The sequence below is a fragment of the Musca domestica genome, unplaced genomic scaffold, assembly GCF_030504385.1.
Source record: "Musca domestica strain aabys unplaced genomic scaffold, Musca_domestica.polishedcontigs.V.1.1 39, whole genome shotgun sequence".
NCBI classification, from domain to species: domain Eukaryota; kingdom Metazoa; phylum Arthropoda; class Insecta; order Diptera; family Muscidae; genus Musca; species Musca domestica.
The window spans coordinates 49,026-73,916 of NW_026712326.1; positions in this window are offsets into that span (position 1 = coordinate 49,026).

A 24,891-nucleotide genomic window follows, 5' to 3' on the forward strand; every position below is an offset into this window, starting at 1 on the left:
CCAGCAAGTCAGGCAGGCGGGTAGACTGGCTGGCTGACAAAACAAAAGCAATTCAATTTTGTGAATGACATCCGCAAATCCTTTTACAAAAACACAGATAGCATATGATGTGTATGTGTGTATTTCGGTGTCTCTGTATGTGTGTCTGTTTTGACGAAATGACTTAACATTCTGCATTGCAATGCGGTTAAGAATTGTCCTCCTGTTCGGCCAGCCAGCCGTCGTTTTTAGTTATGTTGCAATAGCATTTCGTTGCAATTCTATTACCTTCTTTCCTAACAACATATCACGTACGAAGAATATTCAAATTTCGGTTTGTGTGTATGTGTGTGGGAATATGCATGATTGTGTTAGCTTCGTTGTTGGCTCGATGGTGGCCTGTGCGATGACACGGTACACAGGGTATTTATGTGCGCCTGCAAAGGACATTGTCAAATTAAGTATTCACAAGTACGACCAACAGCAATTACTAAATACCACTACAATTGGGGTTGATGTGCAGAATATGAGCCGTTTCATGTTAGGTAAAGGGCATTTGCCTAGACACACGGGGAGAATATCTCTTCCTACAAATATCGTTAAAATTTACTTCATATTTCTTATTACCACCTATTCCTATATTACTGTAGGTTATTGGCCTTATACCGATTCGAATGTCCGTGGTAATGTTAATTTAAACTTCTCGGCCTGAATAAATTTTTTTTGTTAAGGGTTCCAGTTCGGACCTTTCCACTAGTCAAGAACCATTAGTACAGCAACAGTTTTATACGGTGTTGGAGTCATTCTGTCCGACACAAAGGATTCAATATTAGCAAGTGAATGCCTTGAGCTGGCTAGACTTGCCTTCTTGATATTGACGGGAGTACTATTTGTATTCATCATCTAATTTTGGTACCTTTGACGAGATGGCAACTTCTTGCCCTCTGCAGGCCATATTTTTCCATATTGCCAAGGGCTTTTGTTAGGATAGGCTTAATACTATTCTTCTTCCGCCATCAATGCCCTTCCGATGTTAAATAATACATGTATATCGTCCAAAAATTAGCTGAACGAACCTCAGACTTCACTAGATTCTTGAGCTAAAAACTCAATGAAATCTTTTGGATGTCTCAGGATTATTGACCTAACAATATGGAAGGTATATTAATTTGTCATTCCGTTTGTAGTACCTCAAAATATAAATTTTAGACCCCGCAAAGTATATATTCTTGATCAGCTTAAAATTGTATGCCGATCTAGTGATGTCCGCCCGTCTGTAAAAATCACTCGCTTCCGAACATTAGGCCTGCAGGACATTTGGGATTAAAAAGGGGCTATATAGAAAACACAATAATTTTTACATTTTTTTTTTAAATTTAATTAAATAAAAGCAAAAAATGACGGAAATAGTATCACACGCTGCCCGAATGTTGCTCTGCGGTATTTTGGCCCATTCTCGGCGAAGCGCTTGCTTGAGGTGATCGACATTTTGGTAGTTTTTAGTGCCAACCTTGATTTCCAAAATACTCCAGACATAATAGTCTAACGGATTGGTATCCGGAGATTTTTGTGCCATTGTACTCTGGAAAGCGAGGAACCTCATTTTGTAACCATTCTTGGGTGGCGCGTGCTGAGTGCGATGGTGCTGAGTCCTGTTGGAATGTTCAAGATCTGCAGCCAATATTCGGCGTATTCGCGATAATATTCGGCATTTATTCTGATGCCACGGTCGATTAATATGATCGGAGAGTGACCATTGGCTGTTATGGCGGCTCACACCATCACCATGGCCGGCGCTTAAGATCTGGTGGCCAAACGAAGGTGCACATTTTTAGCTGACCTCTTCGGCAAGTAAACACGATCATTTTGTTTGTTTAGAAACTGCTGGAAAACGAATGTTTCCTCATCGGAGAAAACCAAATTCGGCTGTTTGCCATTTTCGGCTAAGCGAAGCATCTCTTTAGCTCTTTTGAGTCAAATTTCTTTCCGTTGCGGTGCAAGTTCTTGCACTTTTTGGAATTTCAATGGCTTTACCCCGAGCTCATTTTTCAAAATTTTGCCGAATGGAATATTGCGATATGTTCAGTTCACGAGCCTTTTTTTCGGCCACTGCGACGCGGGTCGTTTCTTTACTTTTCGAACCATTTCTGCTGATGTTGCTATTTTCTTAAGTCCACTTCCGTGACGTCGGGCTACGCTACCAGTATCGCGGTAACGAGTGATTTCTCGTACCATCGCTCGCATCGCACAAAAGATTTATTCACATTTAAATGCTGGAGTGCTCTAACGATAGCCACTTGGGGTTTTCCAGCCAACTATAAAGAAATCACACTATCACGCTCGAATTCCATCACGAACAACTTTCTCTCTGGTAAATTCTCACCAAAATGCTTTTGTATGCTGTCTAATTTTAACAGCTGTCGGACGAGTGGTTCAGAAATGACTGCAGTATGAAGTTGGTTGCAGTTTTTTCATCTCACCCTGTTTATGCCAATTTTTGGACAAATCCGTGGAAAAATGCGTTTTGATGCAAACATCATAAAAAGGCCAAATATCGGAAGGCACCGTTATATGGGGGCCATACCAAAAAGTGGACCTATATTACTATGTTCCTCCACAGGGAACAAATCCGTGAAAAAATGTCACAAAAATCATCAAAACACCGAATATCGGGAGATACCGTTATATGGGGGCGTGGACGTGTACACACAATGTTTAACCATTTAATTTGTTCCAAGTAGATTTGTTTACATCAATTTTTGAATATGATATCTCTCAAATGGCGGCCTCTGGCGTTGATGACGTATTGTGTCATTTTTGCTGCATTTTCAATCGTTTTTGCCAACATTTCGGCCGTAATAGCGGCTATTTCTTCACGAATGTTGTCCTTGAGCTCTTCTACGGTCCTTGGCTTGTTAACGTAAACTTTTGACTTCAAATATCCCCACAAGAAGAAGTCAGGCGGCGTCAAGTCGGGCGAACGCGGTGGCCAGTCCAAATCACCACTTTTCGACATCAAACGGCCCGGAAACAAATTCTTCAGAAAATCGATTGTTTTGCGACTTGTGTGCGGTGGAGCGCCATCTTATTGAAAGCAGAACTGTCTCATACGCTTTCGACGAATAATTGGCATCACAAAATTGGTCACCATGTCACGGTAACGCTCCTGATTGATGGTAACAGCATGGCCATTTTCATTTTGGAAGAAAAACGGCTCAATGACCGTTTTTGCACTAACGCCGCACCAAACTGTGACTTTTTCGTCATGAAGAGGCACTTCTTGAATCTCCTGAGGATTTTCAGTGGCGTAAAAACGGCAATTTTGCTTATTTACGGTCCCATTCAATGTGAAATGGGCTTCATTGGACATGATAATTTTGCTCCAAAATTGCTCGTCATCTTCGGTAAGCTGCTCGTCCGACAGCTGTTAAAATTATTCCAATGACAGCTTATTAGAAAAAAATTATTCGTGATGGAATTCAAGCGTGATAGTGTGATTTCCTTATTTTTGGCTGGAGAACCACAAATGGCCATCGTTAGAGCACTCCAGCATTTAAATGTGAACAAATCTTTTGTGTCTCGTACCATCGCTCGTTACCGTGATACTGGTAGCGTAGCCCGACGTCAAGGAAGTGGACGGAAGATAATAGCAACATCAGCGGGAATGGTTCGAAAAGTAAAGAAGCAACTTGATCGAACTTGATCGTCGCAGTGGCCCAAAAATGGCTAGTGAGTTGAACATATCGCGATATTCCATTCGGCAAATATTGAAAACTGAGCTCGGAGTAAAACCGTTGAAATTCCAAAAATTGCAAGAACTTACACCTCAACAGAAGAAAAATAGACTCAATAGAGCTAAAGAGTTGCTTCGCTTGCCCGAAAGTGGTGAACTGTCGAATTTGGTTCTCTCCGATGAGAAAACATTCATTGTCCAGTAGTTTGTAAACAAAAAAAAATGATCGTGCTTACTTGCCAAAGAGGTCAGCTGAAAATGTGCACATTCGGTTGGCCAACAGAACTCAAGCGCCGGCAATGGTGATGGTGTGGGCCGCCGTAACAGCCGATGGTCGCTCGTATTAATCGATCGTGGCATCAGAATAAATGCCGAATATTATCGCGAAAATATTCTGGAGGGTGTATTAAAGGCTTGGGCACGCAAACATTTTGGCCTCAGACCTTGGACTTTCCAAGAGGACTCAGCACGCGCCACCCAAGAATGGTTACAAAATGAGGTTCCTCGCTTCCTTTCCAGCGCGCAATGGCCACCAAAATCTCCGGATACCAATTCGCTGGACTATTGTGTCTGGTGTATTTTGGAAAGCAAGGTTGGCACTAAATAATACCAAATTGTCGATCACCACAAGCAAGCGCTTCGCCGGGAATGAGCCAAAATACCGCAGAGCAACATTCGGGCAGCGTGTGACGGTTTTATTGGCCGTTTGAAGGCCACAATTCGTGACCAATTCGAAAAAATCGAAACTTTTTCTAAAATTTGATGCTATATCGAAATTTTTTGCTTTCATTCAATAAAATTTAAAAAAATGTAAAAGTTATGTCGTTTGACTTTGTTGCAGATTTTTCATCTCACCCTGTAGAAAAAAATAAATAAGTCTACAAAATAAGAAAATATAAAGGTCGGTTGTGCCACTTTTATGTACTAGAGATTTTGTCGGAAAGAGACTTTCAGTAATTTTCATACAAAAATTATTCTTCCTCTCACCCGCTTAATTTTGTCAAAGGACCACTCAAAATGGTAAGCTTCTGTTATGCCCTTAACTCTCTAACCCATTAAGCGACTGAAAAATCAGAAATAAATCATCTTTTGGTCAATTTTATGCCTTTAATATTGGGCGATCATCTGCCCAACAATAGGCTTCTATTCTCACTCTAATCCTAATTCCATGCAAATTTTCGTGACTATCGGACCAAACTTGTTAGTTTAGATAAACCATAGTATGGTGGAGGGTAAAATAATTGTAAATTGATCCATACAAAATGTTGAAACATGTTGTTGCATGTAATTCATGGACGTTGAAAATGGTAATGTCTTGCTCCCAATGTTGCACAACATATCATATGCTGATGACAATTTTTTTTTTACCAGAGACCTACAAGTTGGAAGGGTTTTCGGTTAATTCGCTTTGTGATAGGAGGGTGGTTTTGGGTAACGTGAGAAAGTTTCACAGGGATTAACAAAAATTTGCATAATAAGTTGCAGTTCGCCCAATAAAAATGACAACTTCATAGAAAACCATATTTATCCAAATAATCCTGGGATTGTTACATGCGGAAAACTTGGGAAGACCTTAACCGAAACTTCAGGCTCCAACCCTTAGTTGAAAAATTTTCTTGTCTAACATGACATGCATGTTTGCGGCGGAATGTGAACTGTGACCGTTCTAATTACATCTCTTCAAAAAAACGAAAACTATTCACACAGACACATACATATCTGTCAACTAACATTTAGTTGGGTTTGAATATCATGTACGTGTGTGTGTGTTTGGATCCGTATGATTACTGGCAAGACGACATTGTAAATCAACGAGTGAGAGAGACAGTAGCCAAGGACTTTGCATTTTGTATTGTTTCGGTGGTAGTTTGAAGTGCTGAAGAACTGATTGTTTGGCTGAATACAGGATCCTACAACCAACCACAATAACTCGGTGTGAGTGTGAGTGTGTGTGCGAGTGCCTGCCGGTGTGTGTGTTGTAGCAAAGTCGAACTGCGACAACAATTAGATTTACTTTTAGCACATTAACCCACAAAACAATAAACTTAGAAGTGGCAACAACAACAACGTCGAGTTGGTTGTAGCAGCGGCGCTGTTAACAGCAGTAAACTCCCATGAATCCGACTGAGATTATGTTTTGTACCTGAAAGAACGACAGTCATAATAAGTACCAAGGTGTGTGTGTGTGTTAGTGTGTATTAAGTTCGTTTCTGCTAGCTGGCTGATATTGTTACGAATTTGGTGCAACAACACTTGTTGTTGCTGTTGTTGCATACAACGAGTGCATCAAGAGATTCCAACATTTATTGTTACGTCGCAACTACAACTGGTGTGGGTGGGCGTTGTAAGGGTGTTTAACTTGTTATTGTTGTTTTTTGTTTTGGTTGGTTGCAATTAAATCACGCTGTTGTTGTGTTGTTGTTGTCATGATGTTCTGGGATTGTTCACCGGTTGTGTTTTGTTTTATATTTCGGTGGTTGTAATTGAAACAAACTAACTTTTTAACTGTTCGCCGCTGCTGTTGGCTGGCTTGTGGCGTTGATAATTGTTTCGTCATTGTTGTTAGTGGACGTTGGTGGTTTTGTTGTTGTTGTTGCTGCCGCTTTTGTTCTGCCTTACTTTTTTTATAATTCATTTAGATGAACTCACTCACACCTCATTATTCGTTCTGTTAAATTGTTCGTTCGCCTTTGTTCATTCTTCTGAAATTTTGTACATCGCCCTATGAAACATGACAGCAACGTCAACTGAGCCAAAAAGCAGCAACAACAATGACATGGGTATTGAGCGCCTTGAAATGGTGTTGCCAGATGGACGTGTCTTCCATACGATTTGGGATTTTCTGACATTATTTTACAAAATCTCATGAACAAAATTTCAGGAGAATCCGTCAAATTTATATGTACGAAGTGTGATCAAGAAAAAATGGGGCGAACAATTTTCCTGCTAAACTTATCTCAAGTCTGAATTCCTAATCGAAATTTCTGTATTATATTTCGGGGAAATGGGGACTGTACTTAAGTCCCGAGGTAATGTGTTGGATCATCTAAAGTTCTAAGAGCAATATTTATATCGTACGCCTCTCCATATATTTATTTCCCGACTTCGACAAAAACCCTTGCAGAGCTCATTTGTTTGGCTCGAGGACGAAACTCATTGAATTTGGGCGTAGTCGGTTTAGATTTCAATGAACCTCCAATATATATCTTCTCCCGATTTCAATTTAATTTTGTCAAACTTAGGTAAAGTTCGATAGGCAATTTTCAGTCATAGGCTGTAGTACACATTACGAACTTCAAATACGACATTTGCAACAATTTCAATGAATAATGTCGCTAATATCATCAAAATGCCGAATATCGGGAGGTACCGTTATATGGGGGCTATATGAAGACGTGCATACACAATTTTTTTATGATAGCCTGTACTACCAATTACATACTTGAAAAATTTGAAACAATTCTGGTCTATAATGTCTCTAATACCATAAAAACACCGAATGTTGGCAGGTACCATTCGTATACCATGGGGGCTATACGAAAACGTGGACCTGCAAACGTGATTTGTAGTACCCATTACTAACTTCAAATACGAAAATTGAAACAATTCCAGTGAATAATGTCGGTAAAATCACAAAATATCGAATACCGGAAGGTATCGTTATATGGGGACTATACGTGAACCTGCATAGACAATTTTTTGTCGTAGGTTGTAGTACCTATTAAGGTATTCCAATACGAAATGTAAAACAATTCCGCTGAATGTTGCTGCTAATATCATCAAAATGCGGAATATCGGGAGGTACCGTTATATGGGGGATATATGATATAGTTGACCTATTCAGAGAATTTTCTTCCAGGAGGTAAGGTACTCAGAAAAAATTCCTTGCTTGAATTTTGAGACAATTCCATTGAAAAATGTGGCTACAATCCTAAAAATACCGAATATCGGGGGGGTACAGTTATATGGGAGATATACGATATCGTGGACCTATGTAGACCATTATCTCCCAGGTGATAAGGTACTCAGAAGAAACTCCTGGTGTGGATTTTGAGACAATTCCATTGAACAATGTGGCTAAAATCATCAAAAAATACTGAATATCAGGAGCTACCGTTATATGGGAATATACGATATAGTGGGCTGATATAGGCCGTCTTCGAACTTGATCTGCCTGCAGACAAAAAACTGATCTATGCAAAATTATAGCTCCCTATCTTAATTCGTTTTGGCAACCGACGGACAGACAGGGCTAAATCGTCTTAAAATTTTACTCTGATCAAGAATATATATACTTTGTTGAGTCAGACATAAGTATTTCGAGGAGTTACAAACGGAACGACAAAGTTAATATACCCTCCATAGTATGGTGGAGTTTAAAATAATTGTGAGGATGGTATTTCCGGAAGTGGCTGTATTTTAATATTTTAAAATACTTAGAGGTCGATTACGCCAATATTCAATGCAGGTCCATTTATTGGAATATCTACACATACAAAAGAGTAGTGAAAGAACTGACTTATCGAGAATCAACTCCCAGACGAAATGTCTGAAGTTAGTATCTTGCAATTTTGCATGAGGCTCTGTCTTGATGCGTGGGCCGGGTTCTTTTAAATTTGTACTAAAAGAGTACACAAAGTACTAAAATGTACTAATAATCGAATACTTTAAATTGGACAAACGGAATGAGCTAGAATTCTGAAATTTAGAATTAGAGTCACTGGTGGAGTGTAGAATAGTTATACCAAAGGGTTTTTTAGAAATTCGAACTTTAAGGTTCTAAATTCTAAAATGTTACAATTTGGTATTGTTTGGACGGATAGATCTAAAAAAAATTGTCATGAGAATCGATGTTTGAAAATAAGTTTGATATATGAATGTGAAATAGCACTATATTTGGTACAATTTGATATTTGGTGAACAGATAGTACTTGAAATCTAAAATTTGGTACTAAGGTCGCTCTTAATGTGTAACCTGGACATATAGAGCTGGTTTCGGGAATGTGTACTATAAATGTACGAAAAGTACTAAATTCTACCAAAGTTAGTATTGGGTGAAGGGATAGAACAGTAATCCTGAAATTTGACATGGATGTCACTGTTGGAGCCGGTGGTTTTGAACATTGGCACTATAATTATTCGACAAGATGTAAGTAATGTTATTGTACATAAAGTACTAAATGTTATATGTATATTTGGTATTGGGTGGAAGAGTATAGCTGAAATCCCGAAATTTGATATTGAGGTCATTGTAGGTTTCTTGGGTTTACATGTGGAGACATTGCAATGGTTTTAGACAGAAAAAATAGATGCGGAAATTATAAAAAGTAAAAAAAACAACAATTTTTTTTATATCTTTAGGGGCAAAAAATAACTACTTATTTTGTGTGATATATCCTTGTCGAAATAATGGATTGGCACATTCATATAGGCTGAAGATATTTATAAATCTGCATGTTGCCTTATTCCTAGTACATTAGTAATATAATTTTTTTTTCATCAAGATCTAAATAAGCCATGATAAAAACGGAAGAAAAACATATACTGTTGTAAACACCTTAGCCTGTTTTTAAATAAAGTTTTATATCTTTATACCTTGATTTTATACTTCACAAAATATAAATTTAAATTTTACAGTTGTCAAAATATATGAAAAAGTATTTCAAACTAATTTGCACAACAAATATCTTCATTACCTTTAAATGAACTAAAAAAACATAATTAGTACCACGCGATTCAATAACGGTCATGGAAGCTTAAATATAATATTCTAAGATAGAGTATTTTCTCGTTCTTATGTGGAACATGAACAACAATGCGTCAAAAAACGGGATCAGGAAGGAAGGTAAATTATATCGAAAATCGTCATAAATTTCCATGTTGCATATTGAGGTTTGTTATATCATATGATCTTAAAATCATTTGTTTTGAGTTTGGTGTTATTCTCATTCGTGCCGTTACTACTCAATCGTCTTTCATGCAATACACACCAACGGTTTTAAGGTAATGTAATGTTCCACACCTCAACATGCAACATGAGATTGAAATCTAGGATTCTAAAGTCAACGTGTCATTTCTTCTTATTGACAAATATTGACAATAATAATAAAGGAATTAATGCATTTGGAGATTACAATAATGAAGTGGTGGCAATAGTGTGGTCCGAACTGCGAAACAATACAGGAACGTAAATTGGATATAGACATTTATTTTTAATTAACTGGTGAGTCCATAACAAACATTCTATTATACTGTCACACCTTTGCAGGTGAAAGCCATCGATGTCAAGAAGATCTTGGCAATTTAGTTTTCTTTAATGAGTAGATCTTACCGGATACAGGACTCTTACAAAGCAAACTATTCCTTGCTAGTATATCGTAAATTCATTGCTGTAATTTTAAGACTAGGTTCGATGTTTTACGTACCAAACATCTTATATGCAATATCAAAACTATTGTTTTCCAGATCACGTTTTTAATATAGGTGAGACCCTATCACGATGGTCAAAAATTTATTTCGAAGAAGTGCAAACGCAATATAAATTTGGACCCTCATATGGTGGAGGTTTATACCCCAAACAATAATTAAAAAATACACCAATGTCACATCCTTACGGAATCGCTGATCTAATCCATATAGATTGTAAGTCAGTTTTAACATGTAAAAAGTGTCAAGTTAGCATGGACTAAAATCTCAATACCCTCCGGAGAAAGAGACTTGAAAATAAAAATATCGGGACCCAAGATTCAAACGGTATCCATTTTACACCACAAACACTAACCAATTTTGTTGGAGAGTGAAGTTAAAGTCTTCAAAATATCATAAATTGTAAAGGGCGGTACCGCTATTTAGCTACCTACATGTCCTACATAGAACATTTTCTACTAAAGGGGTTATACCTATTGCGAGTTTCAAATGCGACATTTCGTTGAAAAAATGCAAAAGACGAATATCAGGAGGTGACATTATATAGAGCCATAAGCAAACCTGAACTAATATATGCAACGTTCTGTCACAGGAGATAGATCCCACTTCAAACTATAAATACAGATTTTAAAGAAATTCGTCACGAAATGTTTTTGAAATCGTCATAATATCGAATATCGGAAACATGTAAATCGACATGAGCATTTATATATCTACTTTATTGTGTTAAACGTTCTGTCACAGGAGGTAGATCCCACTTTATTTTGTTTAAAAAAATATATGTGTTTTGTTCGGCTTACAGGTTAGGTTGAAAAAAGTGGCAATCGCCACATGTCCCGATGGACCAATAGGGTCCTGTTGTGCGCTCTAGACTAACATGTTGTTGAAAGAAGACCGGCAGTTTACAGTCTATTATATTTGAAATTCTTTTGCCTTAACAAAATTCCTTAGCTGTTTCGTTTAATTTGCCGTCATCTGATTAACATCTGGTATGAAGGCGTTCCCTAAAAATTGCGATCTGATATTTGTAAACGCTGGGCATTGGCAGAGAAAATGCGTCAATGTTTCGCCATCTTCCCCGTATGCATATGCATATCCTGTTATCTGCACATCCGATATTATACAGATGAGCTTGTAGGCCCAGATGCCCCGTAAAAATGTCTGTTACCCCAGTAATCTCTTTCTTATCTAGTAACAAATAATTCTTCGTTTTTATCTCATTGCCGTGCCCCATAGGATTTTTGTAGTTGAGCAGCACTGGATTGTCTAAGTTTACTGTTCCCTGCCTGTAACGAGACGAGAGAGTTCGCTATTTCGTTACCTCTAAATCACGCATGACCTGGTACCCATATAATGCGTACTGAGCCGTGTTGAAAATAGTTGTTGATTGATTTTATACATTTCAATACAGTTTTTGAGTTAACTGTTTTGGACGTTATAGCTTTTATAGCGACCTTACTGTCCTTTAGGACGTTTAACCGGTAACCGGTCTCGTGTTAGCCTTAAGTCAGTTCAGAGACCCTGCAATCGCCCGGACCTCCGCTTGAATTATCGTATTATGATCGGGATTACGATGTTTGGTTCTTCAATAAAAACTCAAAGTCCCGCTCTCCCCCTAGCACTGAGCCGCCTGTATAACAACAGTTTCCAGAGTCGACATTTGCGATAGGAATCCGTCGATCCACAAGTCTCTGTTAGGAATTAATGCTTCACATGAGGTAGCTACAATTATTTCAAGTATCCGATCCAATACAAATTTTCCACTGATTCTCCCATTGTCGCCTGTAAATTTTTTTGATGGTAGTAATGTTTCTTTGAATTTTCTACTCATCTGTCGCTCCGGGGTATAAATCAGGAATAATGCAGTTATGTTTTCAACAATTTCACAACAAAAATTTCAATTTATCTAATCATTTCGAAATTGAATGAATCAAAAATCGGAATTCAATGGCGCCCAACATAAATTGTTGTGAATTTTATATATGGGATATATATAAAATTAGTAATTACCTAGCCGGTCTGAAAAGAAATTGAAAACCTATAAAAATAAAATGGCGCCCAATTAAAAAATATTTTAATTTATTTACCATTATTTCAACATTGGGGATTTTATGAAAATACTTTCAGTTTATCTCCATTCAAATCCCTGTGGCAACGCCACCACAACACTATCATGAACGGCAGGCAAACAGGCAAGACAACATCACAGTTGTAGTCGTCTTCTGCACTGAGTACCGGTCGTTTGGTGCAGTCAGTCGCTTTTGCTGTTCGGAGCAAAACAAAATAAAAAATAAAAACAAACAAAAAAATTGCGCCTTCATCACAGAAACAGAAAATCCCATACAGCGTCTCCGGCATTGCTTCGTGTTCTTTTCGGCGGATGGCCGGCAATGCGTTGATGTTTTTATTTTCGTGTGTGTTTGTGTTTCAAAAATTTCAAATTCACTCGACTCGTGTAAAAATCACAATAAATTAATGTAAATTGTATTTGTAAATATTACAACAACAAAAAAAGAAAAAAATAAGTGAAATATATTGCATTTCGTGGTTGGGTTTGGCCCGTTGGCCAACAGCCAAGTGTCCATAAATATTTCCATTTTGGTTGCAATAAGGAACTGCTGCCGCTACTACCACGGCTATTGTGCCACAAATTAATTGTGATTTGCATGCTGCCTGCCCTGCCACAGAGCAAAACAGTGCAGTGCAATAATTATGCCGCATGTAGCATGAATATGAGCTGATATCTGTGATAGATTTATGAGTGCTAAGCCAAAAGAGTGTTTCTTCTCTGTGTTCTGTGCCATCAAGAGAAGTAGAAAAACAAATAGCAACAACACCAAAAGCAACCAATAAATAAAATTACAGAACAAAATCCAGGTGTAAGTGGCGAATGTAAACGGATTTACTTAATTACGGTGCAGTGAAATTTATGAGCCATAAAAGTTAATATTTCTTTCAAGTGCTCTGCCTGCCTGTCTTGGCAAAAAAAATATGAAGTTTCAATAGAAAAGAAACGGTCATTTGAGATTTTATCGTTTACATTTCTTTTTTTAATTGAAAAATAAGAAAATATTAAAATAGAAATATTTTTAATGGTGATTGCAGATGATATATTTAAATGCTAAAATATATAAAAAAAATTGTGTAACATTTAATAATAAAAAATTCTTGTGAAAATCAACATCAGGCCGCTTAATCAACGAATCGTTCTGATCGAGGTGTGTACGAATGAACATAAACGAAAAGTACGAAGATTGGCCGGACCAAAGTCCCAGTTTTCTTCAATCCTATATAACTATACTATGTTTCTTGTCCATATCCACCCCCTTTGTGATCATCAGCAAGAACAAAAGATATTCTAGACAGCACCCACCCATATTGCAAATGTCGTGAGAATTGGTTTATAATTGCGGTATTGATGGGAATATAGATGATAATTGATAAACGGATAGAAAACGAACCAAAGTGTTCGTTCGTTCTTTTTATCTCATCGAGATACGACTATTCATATTCCAAAAGTGGTCTTGACCAATGTATCGAGGAGTTAACTAAATTGTGGTCCAAACTCAATTACACATCCTTTTCATATTGAGATATTGGGAAAATTGCCACAAATGAAAATTTTAGCTCCTATTATCAACCAAATTTTATATTTTATTGAAATTTGGGCTTTCAATTGTTTGACATAAGAATAGATTTTAATTGTTTTGATGGGCCTGGTCATAATAACAAAACTGTGATACAAATCTTAAAAAAAAAAAAAAACAAGTCAAAAAACAGCTAAGTTCTGCCGTTCCGAACTTTTAATACCCTCCACCAAACCCTTATATGCGACTATACGAGAAGACGTGGACCTACTTACGAAATGTCATAGTCATAGAAACAGTTCTATTGAAATCGAATATCGGGAGGCACCGTTATATGGGATATTTACGAAAATACAGCATTTGGAAAGAAGGCCATTAATATGGGCCGAACTTATAAAATCCTCCACCATTTGGAAGAAACTTTACCAATTTCAAAAAAATTCCGAAAACTACCACTTAAATGAAAACCGTTATATGGGTACTATACGAAGACGTAGACCCGCATACGATTTTTTTTGTCATATGCAGTAGTTCCTATTACGAACTTCAAATACGTAATTTGAAACAATTCCAGTGAATAATGTCGCTAAAATCATGAAAATACCAAATATCGGGAGGTATCGTTATATAGGGGATATACGAAAACGTGAAGATGCATACGAAATTTTTTGTCATAGGCTGTAGTACCCTTTACGAACTTTAAATACGAAATTTGTTACAATTCCGGTGAATAATGTCACAAAAATTATGAAAATACCGACTATCGGGATGTACCGTCATATGGGGGCTATACAAAGTCGTGGACCTGCATACGAAATTTATTGCCATATGTTGTAGTACCCATTAATATTTTCCGAATACGAAATTTGAAACGATTCCGGCGAATAATGTTACTAAAATCATCAAAATACCGAATATCGGGAGTTACCTATATAGGGGGGCTATACGAAGACGTGGACCTTCGTACAGAATTTTTTGTTTTAGACTGTAGGACTCATTACAAACTTCAAATTCGAAATTTGAAATAATTCCTGTAAATAATGTCGCTAAATGTCATGAAAATACCGAATATCGGGAGGTACCTTTATATGGAGACTATAAGAAAACGTGGACCGACACGGCCCATTTATTCACATCAGATCACGAGTTTAGTAAAACATGAGATATACTTTGTTTACAGAGAAACACTGACCTGTTTCGCATCTTATAAGGGTTATGAGTAGCCAAATTGTTTACCCTCTGTGGGAAAGATACCAGTGGGAGTGCTCCGATACATTCCATATTCACACCAAATATAAAGATATGTAATAAGAATATATTGAAGACTATCAAACTTTTATTTCACATTTTATAAGAGTTATAATTATTCAAACTTTTACCCCTTTGAGGGAAAGGTACTTGATTGAGTAAACCGAAATTATCCATTTTTGACCTATCACTCATCCAAATATTATAATTTGCCAAGTTTGCAGAAATTAGATGATCCTTTCTTGTTCTATGAGGTAAATTATTTCTATAAAAATGTTTAACTTTTATGAAGATTTTTTATAAGACTTCTTTTGGATGAAGATCTTATAATAATCTTTTAATAAAAGAATATATTCTTGGGTTCATTTGCATTTAACTTACTTCCCATGAGCCTTATTTAACAAAAACCTTCCATTATTGAATAACTAAATTAATCATACCCTTTACTACTCTGTGAAAAGGTTTGATTATAAGTTTGAATTGGCCTAGGAGTTTGTTTGTAATTCCCCGAAATATTGATTATCATAATCATAATAAAAGCAGTAAAGAAAGTCATAAAGTCGGACGGGGCCGACTTTATGGTACCCTAACCACTTTGCTAATTAAGTAGAGCTTCGCATAACATTCGCACTATGAATGTAAATATAATTTAAAGTTCAAAGGACTAAATATGCCGAAGCATTTGTATCTTTTAAATTAATTTGAAATCAGATAAAGATATATATGGGAGCTATAACTATATCTGAACCGATCTTCACCAAATTTGGCATATTAGCTTCTAGACTCAATTCGGTCGCATGTGCCAAATTCCAAATATTAGACGTTTGGTGTACAATAAAAAGTAAATCGGACGAAGTTATATATGTGGGAGCTATATCCAAATCTGAACCGATCTTGATAAGAATTAGCAAAGATATCTCCGTGCTGTATTTCATATATTTCCCTGAATATCGTTGTTACGAAGTGCATATTACGGCTGTGGGTAACAAATATAACAAATCGGATGAACAATATATATGGGAGCTATAGCTATATCTGAACCGATCTTCTCCAAATTTGACATACTAGCTTCTAGACTCAATTCGGTGGTAAGTGCCGAATTCCATCCCATTTGGACAAATATTAGACGTTTGGTGCACAATAAAAGGTAAATCGGACGAAGTTATGTATGGGAGCTATATCCAAATCTGAACCGATCTCGATGAAATTTAGCAAATGTATTTCTGAGCTGTATTTGATATATCTTCTCAAATATTGTTGTTACAGAGTGCATATTGCGGCTGCGGAGGACAAAAATAACAAATCGGATGAACAATATATATGGGAGCTATAGCTATATCTGAACCGATTTCGATCAAATGTGGCATACTTATTTTCAGGCCTAATTTGGTTGTATGTGCAAAATACCATACTATTCGAGCTGATATTATACGTTTGGTGCTCAATAAAAGGCAAATCGGACGAAGATATATATGGGAGCTATATCTAAATTTTGACCGATTATCTCCAATTTCAATAGGGTTCGTCCTTGGGCCAAACAAATGATTTGTGCAAAATTTCATCTGGATAGGGCAATAAATGCGAACTGTACTTTGTTTACAAAAATACATGGACAGACGGACGGACGGACAGACGGACATGCATAAATCGACTTAGAATGTGATTCTATGCAGATCATCAAAAGGAACTATGGGTCTATCTCGTTTCCTTTTGCCTGTTACAAACAAATGTAGGGTATAAAAATGAGTTGAGTCGATCTAGTTCTGCAAGTCGTAATTATTTCCCGAAACTCACAAAATTTTTGCATATATTCGGGGTTGGCGTCAGAATAGGGTACAATATTTTTTAGAGATTTTCCGATAATATTTAGTGATGAGGTGGATAAAAATCTTTAGACTTTGCAGAAGCTTTGAGTATGAAGCCCAGTATTTTGGATGATTGTCGAATAATATTTTGCATGCTATTTTTTCGAAATTATTATACACTTATACTACATCAATATATAATTATACTTATGTACTTATACTACATCAATATATATCTTATGGTCCGCCCGTCCGACTATAGCTTTTGCTTACCTCTTTAATGATTTAATTTAACTTAATTTTACTACCTTACAAGAAAGAAATAGGGCTGTTTTTCTTTTTTTTAATTTTATTGTGGCGTTTATATATTTGAAAATGTTGTGCTCGACTACACTTAGTATAATGAATACTTTTAGGCTTTATCCTCATACGTTGACATATATACAAATATATGCGAATACGTCACATAGGAAACCCTTTTGAATTGTAAAACGTATTTTATTTTGGCCACAAATGTGAAATGTAATTCATCATTTTGACTGATGAAGGAAACACTGGTAAAAATTAAGACAAAGTCAATATTAAATAGATTTTTGAAATATTGAATTTAACTATAAACAAGTAAAAATGCAGGAAGTTCGGCCATGTCACACTTTGAATACCCTCAGCCATCTGGGAGAAGTTTACAAATTTTCAAAAAAAAAATCGTTAAAAAAAATACTTCTGGAATCATAAAACTACAGAATGTATGGAATTACCGTTACATGGGGGGCTATACGAAGACATGGACCTGCATAGGCAATTTTCTGTCACAGAAGGGTACTACCATTAAAAACTTTAAATGTGAAATTTCAAATAATTCCGGTGAATAATGTCGCTAAAATCATCTAAATATAAAAAATACCGAATATGGGGAAGTACGAAGACGTAGACCTGAATGAGCAACTTTCTGTCATAAGATAAGGAACCTATAAGGAACTCCAAATTTAAAACAATTGTGATGAAAAGTGTGACATAAATTATCAAAATACCAAATATCTAGAGGAGGACTATACCACAACTTAGACCTATATTGACAGTTCTATGCAAGGATGTTCCTTACATAATGAGAAGAATGTTTTCCATTATGTACAGCAAATCAATTCGGTCAGTTTGTGACTGAAACACCCGAAAAACTTTAAGTCTTGCGGTACAGTTATATTCAACAATTCAATACCAAAAGTCTTCACAGACCTAACACACATTAGAGTAAAATTTTATCAACCTACTTAATTTCGTTCGGAAGCTAGAGAGATTTCCACAGACGAACGGACATCGTTAAATACTTAGTGGAATACTGACAAAAATATTGGTACGGGCAAAATAACAAGAAAATCGAACATTTATATCCGATTTTATGCGAAATCATGAATTCCATATTCAGAAGGGGTTCGCAGATATATATAATCTTCACAACAGCCCTTGTACAAGCAAAAATGTGTGTTTGTGTAAAGTTTGAAATTCTAAGCTTTTTCTTTGCTTTCATTCTTTTTCAAAATTTTAAACCCTATGTAGGGGAGGTATCCAAAGAAATGGTTCGATCTCAACAGACAGATCTTATATAACGGATCTTGTGTTGATAGAAATATTGAGATGTGCCAAGTCTGAATGGATGTTAATTTCGCATTTTATTAGCTTCATGGATATTCAAACTTTTGAACCTTTGTGGGGGAGGTACTAGAAGGAGTGGACAGCAGATCTTGTGTTAATAGTAGTATGAAGAGAACCGGATGCTTATTTCAGATTTTATAATCGTTTTGTTTATTCAAAACTTTGACCATCCAATCCCTACCATCTTTATAACAAATCTTATGAATTGAATCGGATGTTAATTTCGCGTTTTAAGATCTTCATGGACAGTTAAAATATTGACCCTTTGTCGGAGAGGGTACCAAAAGGAGTTGACCGATAAATTCCATCTTCGCGGACCAGACCTTGGGTTACTAAAAATAATGGGATGTGTGTAATTTGATGACAATCGGACTCTCACATGACATTTTATAAGAGTTATAATTATTCGAAAAATTTACCTTTAGGGGGGGGAGGTACCAAAAGGAGTGAACCGATATTGTCTATTTTCGCACCTGACCTAGTGCTGATGTAAATATGAGGATTTGCGAAGTGGGGGAAAAATCGGATTATCCTTACACTTTCTTTGCAGTAAAATAATTTTTTTTTTTGAAAATTTAGGTCTTTTGAAGGTGGGGGGAGGGGAGTACCTGAAGGAGTGGACCGATATTGCCATCCCTGAATTCGGTCTAAGTTTGATAATAATATTAAAATGTACCAAGATTGGACCGATTCGGATACTCCCTTCGAGATTTATCGTGCGCACTAGCTAGACAGGCAGTCAGACGGATCGACTCCAAATGTCCAAAGGGTTTAAAACCATTATTTTGATGAGGTACGTTGTTGCCGTATCAAATTATATATACCTCTCTATCCATATGGCTGAGGGTATAAAAAGCAATGAATTGGAGCAAGGAAAGGCTTTCTTCGAATTTATCTCTGTTTTTTGGGGGATCCAACACCATTTGGGAGCTACAGACTCCTATGTTAAAGGGTGGATCTATATTGGAAAATTTTGTAGTTGTTATCCACTGAGAAGGCAAAAACCAAATTATACGTCGGTAAAAAAAACTCTGTCTAAAACACTCAAAATACCTTAAATTAGGAAGTACCCTTATACTGGTCCTATATATAATAGTGCACACAATTTTGTAGGGAGACATTCTTAAAATATCTAAAATTTTAAAATAATATAACGGTTCTTATACAGGGTTGCCCATATTCGACGGACCCATCTGGGAACGCCATAACTTTTGACAGAGATGTCACATAGTTTAATGACATACCGCGTTTGAAGCGGAACCAATATACGCCACGCGAGCGCTCTGAAATAGTTGAAATTTACATTCAACAGAAGAAGTCAATTGTGAAAAAAAATGTGAGAAGTGAGCCTTCTAAGAACACCATTAAGCGTTTATACGAAAAATTTTCGACCGGTTAGGCTCTTTCTAATCCGAAGAGGCATATAAAAGTCGACCAAGGCGATCGGCCGAGAATATCGCTGCCGAACGAGCCAGTGTTGAGAGGTCCCCAGAGATCATCCCAAAAACCCCGTTCTCAGCAGTTGGGCATGGCTCGGTCCACTTTACAACGGATTATTCGCATTGATTTGCATTTGTTCCCATACAAAATTCAATTGACGCAAAGAATGTTGCCTGCGGATAAGCCTCGTCGATTGGAATGGGCCCAAAGGGCCCAAAGGTCCGTCGAATATGGGCAACCCTGTATATGGTCAATATTCAATAGTAGACCAACCATTATAAAATTTAGTAGGGAGAGATTGGATTGGATTTAGAATTGTGGCCGAAATCAAAAATTAGGAGGTACAGTAATAAAGGGCCTATACAAAATACTAGAACAATCTTGACAATTTTAATATGAAGAGATTATATTTACTCAGAACTCAAAATGTCAAGTTACAAAACGATTTGGTTTAAAATTGTTGTCGAAACATTAAAAATGCCGAAAATCAGAGAGTAACGCTATATGGGGGCTATGCCAAAACGTAGACCGATATGTCGCATTTTTAACATCAAACATACTAGGGTAATATAAATGTGCTTGCCTGAATTAATCTGCGTTTTTGAGGATCTCACCCCACTGTGCGTCGCAGCGATTGTCTTAATTTGGTATAATTTCCTTCTATCCCCTTAGGATGTGATTCCAAGTTTCACAAATGTTATCTCTGACCTCCACCACATTGTTTTACTTTGTTTTAAACTTACACATATTTTCTCCCACTGTAACCTAAGCTCTTCATCTCTCTCTCTTTCTCTAGAACATCTTCGAAAAAAAGTTGCTTACCTTGGACTAAATTTGAGACTTTTTTCTGCTTGCCATTGCAGCAGCTGGTGTTGGTTGTTTGGTGATGCTGTCTTCATCCTTTAGTCAGATTCTTTATGGATGGATGCGAACACTTAACGATTTCCAGCTTGGATTTTTTTCATTTTTTTTTTTTTTTTTGGGAGCTTGCTTTTGTTGTTTTGGTTAATGTTGTTATTGTTGCTATTGTATGTCTCTCCAGACTTGCAACGTTTTTTGCTGTTATTGTGCATGATAATTATGGGTTTTAGGTATTATTTTTTTTCTGTTGAGTATCTCCGCTTTCTCACATATGGGACACTCCAGGATTGGTGCGTTAAGTGTGGTCTCTATGTAGGTCGACGTTTCTGTTTGTATGTCAGCATAATTTCGGATGAGGTCTGAGAAGTTGCCAACATGTTGTAGTGCATATCTTCTGAGATGAGAGCTGTGGAATCTGGTGTTCTCTTTTCAATTTTATCTCTTTTGGATTACAATATTTTTCTAAGAATTTTATCCCTTTTAAATCATAAGCAATAATGGATTCACCCATATTGTAGCATTTAATACCTTTTTAATGTCGCTCTTAAGTATCTTCTTTTGTTTCAAACGTAACAATCGTAAGAATTTCTCGAAATAATTCATAAAATTTTCTGCCAACATCATCAACACATTCCATTGAAAAAAAATCAAACGGCTTGAAACTGAGATGACTAGACTTTCTCATAAATGGTGGTGCGACTTTGAGTAGAGATGTGCGTATTTATGGCGCCCAACATAAAAAATTCTCAAAAATTGTTTTGTTGCTAGGTTGGTTTTGTGAACGCTAACCCAAATTTTCTCAATTTCAACTTTGGCAAAGACACTTTCGTTAATCCGAAGTTTTATTCTGTGTCTAAGATGCCAGGTTGGAAAGTGAGATTAGATATCTCCTATAAACAACTACTGATTCGTAATCCATTCACAAATACCTTGAATATAGTGTCATTTTATTGGTTTCTGCTCGTTTATTGGTTAGATGTTACACATCTCTCGGTCTACGCCTAATCCGGCTATAATCTCTTAAAATAATTCGCCTACCTATTCATAATAAATATTAATCTATACTATTGTCCATAACAGGTGTTTACAGGTTTTTTTTTTTAATAGTTTCGCAAACAGGTGTCCCTTTCTCTTTGTTTGGTAGTCGAATATGATGTGATTAGCAGGTAATGGAAACTATGATTTCAATACATTCGAGGCTTCAGCTAGGCAACAACTCCACGAATGGATTTCAGGACGTAGTTTTCAACTAGCCCGATTTCTTCATCGGTTCCATTTTTCTCCCAGACACCACCTCGGTGGGCCTTCAGCTCACCTATAGAAACTCGGTGAGTCTGCAGCTCACCTATAGAAACTCGGTGAGTCTGCAGCTCACCTATAGAGACTCGGTGGGCCTTTAGTTCACCTATAGAGAACCGGTTGGCCTTCAGCTCACATATCGAGACTCGGTGGGCCTTCAGCTCACCTATAGAGACTCGGTGGGCCTTCAGCTCACCTATAGAGACTCGGTGGGCCTTCAGCTCACCTATAGAGACTAGGTGGGCCTTCAGCTCACCTATTGAGACTCATCTATGGAGACTCATATATAGAGACTCATATATAGAGACTCGCTGACCGGTCAGCTCATATGTAGATATTCGCTGGCCCTTCAGCTGTTCTATAAGGACTCGCTGGCCCTTCAGCTCGTCTATAGGGTCTCACTGGCCCTTCGGCTCGTCTATAGGGTCTCACTGGCCCTTCAGCTCGTCTATAGAGACTCTCTGGCTCTTCAGCTCGCCTTTGAAAACTCCCTGGCCACCAGCTCGTCTTTGAAGACTCTCTGGCCTCCAGCTTGCCTATCGCGACTCTCTCGCCTTTATCTTGTTTATGGAGTCTCCTTGGCATCAGCTAGTCTATAGAGACTCTCTGGCCTCCTATAGAGACTGCCTGGCCTCCTATAGAGACTCCGTGGCCTACATCTCGTCTATAGAGACTCCCTAGCCTTGAGCTCTCCTTTGAAGACTCCCTCCAGCTCGTCTCTTGAAGACTATCTGGCCTCCAGCTTGTCTATCGCGACTATTTGACCTTTATCTTGTTTATAGAGTCACCTTGGCGCTCCAGCTCGTCTATAGATACTTGCTGACCCTTCAGCTCGTCTGTGGGGGCTTCCTAGCACTTCAGATAGTCTATTGAGACTTCCTGGTCACCAACTTGTCTATAGAGTCTCCATGGCGCTTCAGCTTATCTCTAGAGACTCCCTGGCCTCCTATAGAGACTCCCTGGCCTACATCTCGTCTATAGAGACTCCCTGGCCTTCAGATCGCCTAAGAACACACATTGGACTCCATCTCGGCTATAGAGACTCCCTGCTGCTTCAGCTCGTCTATAGAGACTCCCTGGCCTCCATCTCGTCTATAGAGACTTCCTGAACTTCAGCTAGTCTACAGGGGCTCCCTGACCTCCAGCTAGTCTATAGAGACTCCCATACATCCAGCTCGTCTATAGAGACTCCCTGACCTGCAGCTCGTCTATAGAGACTCCCTGACCTGCAGCTCGTCTATAGAGACTCCCTGACGTCCAACTCGACTATAATTACTCCCTGGCCTCCATATCATCTATAACGACTCACTGGCCTTCCCTTGACCTCATTTATAAAATCTCCTTAGCCTCCAGCTTGTTTATATGGACTTCCTTCCTAAAGATTAATTTTCTCTCATTTTTAAGGACTATCTCGCTATTTATAAATATTTATTTTCCTGCCATATTTGTGACCTGTATATTAATAATTCAAATTCCTCTATGAACCACACATCTAAATTATTATTCATAACTATAATATAGTATTTTAAAAAATGACTCCTTTCATGCCAAGGCAATTTTTTCTAACTGATTGAGGAGACACAGAACAATATCAGTAAATAAAACATGAATGAAACTTTAGAAAAACGACGAAGAAGAAAAAGAATGAAATCAATTTGGCAAATTGATATTAGCAGCAATACAACACCAGCCAGAAACACCACTCACACAAACTCAAATAAATATTTTGAGGTTATAATACCGTAATGATGATATTGTCCCTGGCCCTAGTGCAGTTTCAAGTTTTCTTGGTTTTTTTTTTTTTTGCAGCATCGGCAGCTGCCAGCATACGACGATGAAGACACTGCTGATGACTGGCAATGATAAAGTTTATTTATGATAAATGTGATGATTTTCAATGGAAAAAATCGCCATGATTCTCGTGGTGGAAGAAAGGATGGATGGACGAACGGACGGTCTGTGTTACGTGTGTGTCTGGCATTTTGGTTTTTGGCCCTAGTTATTTTTCATCTTTTTTTGGTTTTGTTGTTATCTTGACTTTCATGCGTAGACCGGTAGCCAGATTGGTAACATCATAAAAACACACACTCATATCCTTGACCATATATCATGTTTGAGAGGTAGTTTACAAAAAAATGCCATAACCGGTAATTTTTTGTTGGGAAACGAATATATGAATGAAATTTTAAGAAAAGAATCATCATCAAAGGGCTATCTTTCAAGATAAATCTTGGAATTATCATTCATATTTAGAGATTTCCCTAGATAATGCCTTTTGATAAGAAAAATATGAGTGCTTACACATCTCCCACAATTTCACTGCTCTTTTGAAAAACCCTCGTGATTTTTATAACTTTGCATTAACATTTATAGATATATTTCAGAATGCAACACAACTTTTTAATCTATATTATTTTTTATTACTTTCAGGTACGTTCGGCCAACTTTTGTTGCTACAAAATATAACTTGATTCGTAAGTAAAATAAACACCAATTTTTTAGGGTCAGAATAGAACCCTATTTCTTTTGGAGATGATCGCATAATATTTAGGGGTTGAAATGGACCAAAAACTGAAAAAATTCCTGATTTTGCACTTGCTCTACAGGTCGCAATTAAAGACCAATCGACGCGGAATTTCGCATGTAGCTAGAGCTTAGGGCTGGCAAGAAGCCTACCCATTTGGGTGGTCATCGGATAATATTTAGCGGGTAAAATAGACCATAACTTTTTGTTGAAAAAATTCAAAATTTTTCATTAAACCGCGAATATTTTAAATCCCGGCGAAATCACAAAGCCATGACAAGGTTACTTCTGATCTTTACATTGATGTTAACATCCAACAAAACGGATGCTTGAAAAATC